Source organism: Euprymna scolopes, chromosome 31 (assembly GCF_053919585.1).
Source record: "Euprymna scolopes isolate OS-2025 chromosome 31, ASM5391958v1, whole genome shotgun sequence".
Classification (NCBI taxonomy): domain Eukaryota; kingdom Metazoa; phylum Mollusca; class Cephalopoda; order Sepiida; family Sepiolidae; genus Euprymna; species Euprymna scolopes.
The window spans coordinates 72327312-72332311 of record NC_136512.1 but is presented as its reverse complement, the minus strand read 5'-3'; the positions used below and the strand labels follow the sequence as shown (position 1 = coordinate 72332311).

Here is a 5000-nt window from a genome sequence, read left to right as displayed (position 1 = left end):
CCGAATGCCGGTCTGCACTTAGAGCGTTGCCAGGGACCAGTGTCCTCGAACAATCAAGGAACAGGCTTTATCGGGAGCTAGTGGGGCGTACCAAAAAGGAACCGCTAGTGAGGCGGATGGGGATGTCGTTAGAAGAGGTCCACTCCCAGTGGAGTTGGGCGCCGGGACGGGACTTTCTTACCAACTAGGAATTTTCCCTTAACTGGCGACTTGTCTGGAACGCACTGCCCCTCTTTGACGAACTCCACTTGCACAAAGAAGAGACCCGTGTCTATTGCCTGCGCTGCAACGAAGGCAGGAAGGAAACGGTCGGTCATGCTTTTTTTCCGCTGCAGCAGGCTTAAGACCCTCCTAGGGTACGTAAATGAGGTAAACGCATTGATGCCACGCGCCTGCTTGAACTCAATGAGTCATACTTTGTGGAGAACATTGATCCGCTGCTGCCTAGGGAGAAAAGAATGGGTTTTCTGGCGATCCAGCAGTAGCGAGAATGGTCATATGTATCACACGCCTCAAGCGAGTCCACGAAGGGATATCTGTTCCAGATCGGGATCTGATCGTCTACTTTAAACATCTGCTTAAAGTAAAGATCAGATGCAATTGGAGGAGGTTGCCTCGAGTGGTCTTTGACAGGAGGTGGGTGCATGACACTAGCTTGTGCATCCAACAAGGCGGCAAGTTTGAATTCGTGTTACCACCATAGGCATGCCACACGCGGTATTGGGTCCTACGGAACCAATCCCGCTAGGTTAGCAATAGAAAATTAAAGAGACTCTTGACTGGTGGTACAAATGAGATCCAGTCCCCCGATTGTTTGTTTTTGCGCTAGAAAACCTTCTGAGGCTACTCTACCATTACCCCACCTCTTTTGTTTTGTCACCCCTGGTCAACCCTTACTCGGAGGTTGCCTGCTACCACATCCCATTCCCCCCCCTTTTCGTTTTTTTTTTATGCTTTATGAATTTTTTCGCCCAATACCCGATAAGAATCCACCCTAATCCCCACTAGAGATCTCCCCGCTTGTTTTCGGTGCCCCGGAAAACATTAGGCGATCTAACTACTTAGATTAGCTCAGGGAGGGACCTTACTAACAATGCACTAGGCAATTTTATTTGATCATTTTTTTCTAGGTTGCTTTCCCCACTCTCCAACACGAAGTATTTGTTACCAAATTAAGAACTTTTATTTTTCCAATGAATTGAACTTTTTTCACACACACACACATACACACTAATTTTAATTTTAAAAAATGCACACACGCACACACACACACACACACACACACACACACACACACACACACACACACACTGAAATTGTAAATATACGTTTTTTGCTTAAACGCCGGGAATTCATCAGTTAGCTTTAAATTCCACAGAGTGAATGAGGTATTGTGGTAAATGTTGCTAGTCAAGAGTAAGTCGCCAATGACTCCAATTTTTATTTTAGTTACAAAGACCCTGCAACACTTCCCTCCCGAGATCTTATAGGGCCTTGTGCCTAAATTTGTTTTGTCTTTTGAAGATTTTACTTTTTAAAATTTTTTAATTTTATATTGAAATTTTTTTAATTGTAATTTTTTCTTTAAACGGAATAAATTAAATATGAAGATCAAAGTGTAGTATCTGTTCCAGCAGATACTGCAAGCAAATACCATATGTGGGAGGAACCCCACATATAAGACCTTGGTCAATGTAGGAGAAACCCTTCATAACAATTGTCACAATCCAGCTCCCCTACTCCCCGGGGAGTTGGTCCCCATTTCCCGTTCACTCATCACATTAAAAATCGGCCTTGTGCCTAATTTGCTCGGTGGGGGGGAGCAAATAAATACCCTTTTCTTGGCCTTTTGGCCAAGATCAAAGTGTAGTATTTGTTCTTATTAATTAAATGTAAAATGATCACCCACTTTACAACCAGTCAGTCTCAAAGCCATTCAAGTTATTCTCCAGATCATTCAAGTTGTTTTTGAAGGATTCCAGTTATTTTTTAAGCATTCAATTCATTCTTAAGGTCATTCAATTCATCCTTAAGTTCATTAATTAATCATTTATTTTTTTATTTATTTAAGTCATTTCAGCCCATTTTTCGGTCATTTTAGTTTATCTTTAAGAATTTCATGTCAATCCTACATTCACGCATTCATTCGTTACACGAGAGCACGCGACTAATGGCTATCGGCCTTGTTAATTAATAAATAATACTCATAGAAGATACTATAATAAATAAAGGTGGATTTATAAGAGCAAAAAATCCAATCTTAGGGCCGTGGCGCAGTTGATAGAAGTGTAGAATCTCTATCGATCCAGTTGAGAATTGTCTTAAGATAGCGGTTTCAATCCTACCTAAAGCTGGCTTACTTGGCGAAAAACGTGGTGAGACGGCAACAACTATGGAAGGCAGTAATTACCACCTGACGAAGGCCAGAGGAATAGTTAACCGAAACGTCGTGAAACAACAACTAAAAAAGAGATGAAGATAATAGTCCGCAATGAATAAATCGATAAATATAAATGAGTTCTTTATTCCAATATAACGGAAATTTAAATTAATGGTTCGATTTTATCGGAATGCAACAACAAAAACGCCAATGTATATACATTAAAACAGTCAAAACTTGACAAGCATTCAAACACCTCGCGTTTTATCATAAGGCTTCATATCTCTTGTTATCGACAATCTTTGGTATGTCAGACGGAAATTTCTGTTCTGTACCGAGTTTCATCAGCAATGATAAGTTAAGATCAGTTAATCCTGTTCTCTGTAAAATTTCAGCATTAATGATTGTAAATCCTTCAGAGGTTTGCATCATTAAACTGCCTATATCTTTCCTATCTTTCTATCGATCCAGTAGATATCTCACTGCTGATGCAATTCTCTATCTATATAAGAGCCAGGTACGTCCAAGGATGGAATACTGTTGCCACATCTGGGCAGGAGCTGCTAGAAAGGACTTGGCCTGCCTTGATAGAGTTCAAAATAGACTTCGTAGCCTCCTAGGAGATGTCCTTTTCTCTTCCTTGCAACCTCTATCTCACAGAAGAGATGTTGCGAGTTTGTCTCTGATGTATCGTTATTTTCATGGAAAGTGTTCGACTGAGCTTCAATCTATGGCCCCCCCCTCGCAAAACTTTCACAAGAAACACTCGTCTAGCTGTAAACACTATCAATAATTCCCCTCACTCTTTATCTGTACCTAAACCTAAACGTAGATTCCATGAACAAAGCTTTTTTCTTAGAACTGCACGCCTGTGGAATTGTCTTCCGTTTTCCTTCTTTCCGGCTGACTACAATATGGTTGTCTTCAAGTCTGACGTAAATAAGTTCTTGATGAGCCGTTCCATATAAGTTATCAAATTTAACAAATTTTCATTACTAATGATTATTATATTGTCCAATTTCTACTGTACACTCTTTAACCCTTATCCTTGAGTTGCCTCTTTGACCTTGATAATGAGTTGATACCTATGAAAAAAAAAAAAGAAAAAGTCCAATGTGAACAAGTTCTAATTGAATCGTCCCCCTAAGTAATCCAAGTTTCAAAATTCCCACTGTTTACTATGCTAAAATCACAATGACTAATGTATACCTATTAACCCTTATCCTTGAGTGGCCTCTGGGCCTTGATAAGTGGTGACACCCTTGTAAAAAAAATAAAAAAAATAAAGATGGATCGGAAAACGTTGCATCCGTGAGGTCCTAAACTTTCAAAGTCAACAAGTTTTTCTTAAAAGGAGATAGATGAGAAATTCTCACAATGTTTATGTCTATGTCTTTTGCTGTGTGTCAACCTTCTTTGTGTCGACAAAAAGAAACATCAAACGCATTGTTTCTCTTTGGGGAACTTTGAACTTTTTCTCCCGCTTTTTTTTTCTTCCCTCGTTGTGCCAATATTTTAATTGTTTTTAAACGTATATTAATTTAATTAGTGTCCACTTACTTTTGGCACATTTAATAAGTTCCCCATTAGAACTCTTTATTTTTCGACACAATATTATTTAGGTTGCTATCGATTTTCTCCTGACGAGATGATAGCCGAAAGAGCTCTCGAGAAACTTCCGCCTATTACTTTTTTTTAACCTATATATATATATATATATATATATATATATATATATATATATATATATATATATATATATATATAAGAGAAAGAAAATTAAAACTGTTAGTTGAACTTTACAATCAAAATTTATTGTTCGACCGAATACTCTAAAAAACAATTTACAAAGTCCTTATTCCGCGGAGTTTCAAAGAATTCTATTGTTATTATTCTTCTCATCAGAGGACATAAAGAAATCAGCAAATTATATTTGTAGCAATGCTAGAAGTTGCTAGTTAAGGCATTAAGTGAAACCGAAATTTATTGTAGTTATAAATTGCCAAATAAAAGAATTAAAAAATATTGGATATATAAGAAACTAATATAAAACAAACCGCGCATAATAAGCTCTACTCTCTATTGCTTATTAATTCGGTTGGGATTATATTTTCTATATATAAATACTGTTATTTATATTAGTTTGCAGTTTACCATTGTGTATATCAGGTAAACACTACATCCCTTTGTTTTCATTAATCTATATCTCTCTCTCTCTCTCTCTCTCTATATATATATATATATATATATATATATTTATTATTTTTTTACTATAATAATTAAATACCTACAGACACTAGTGTTTCATCCTTTCGGGATTCTTCAGTGCAGGGTGTCACGATTACTACTAGTCGAACGATTCGAACCCCGCGACACGAGACATCTCTTGCTCGATTAGCAGAGGCCGTATCCATTCGGCTACTATTAACCGTGTGAAATAGCGTTGAATTTTTTTAAACATTTTAATTTAAATGTTCATTACGTCAGACAGACAGTGATCAAATCGTTATACGATGATCTACGCATAAGAGCTAAATTGACCGACTTTTAATTCAACGGAAAGTGCTCAACGATAAGAAACGAATTTCTTAAAGGGGCTGTCATAATTATTTTTTTACTA

At 37.5% G+C, this 5000-nt stretch overlaps 1 pseudogene; it reads left to right on the top strand.

The window, feature by feature from the left end:
- Positions 1 to 1832: 1832 nt before the first annotated feature.
- Positions 1833 to 1987, top strand: LOC145255960 (U2 spliceosomal RNA; annotated as a pseudogene).
- The last annotated feature ends 3013 nt before the right edge of the window (positions 1988 to 5000 follow it).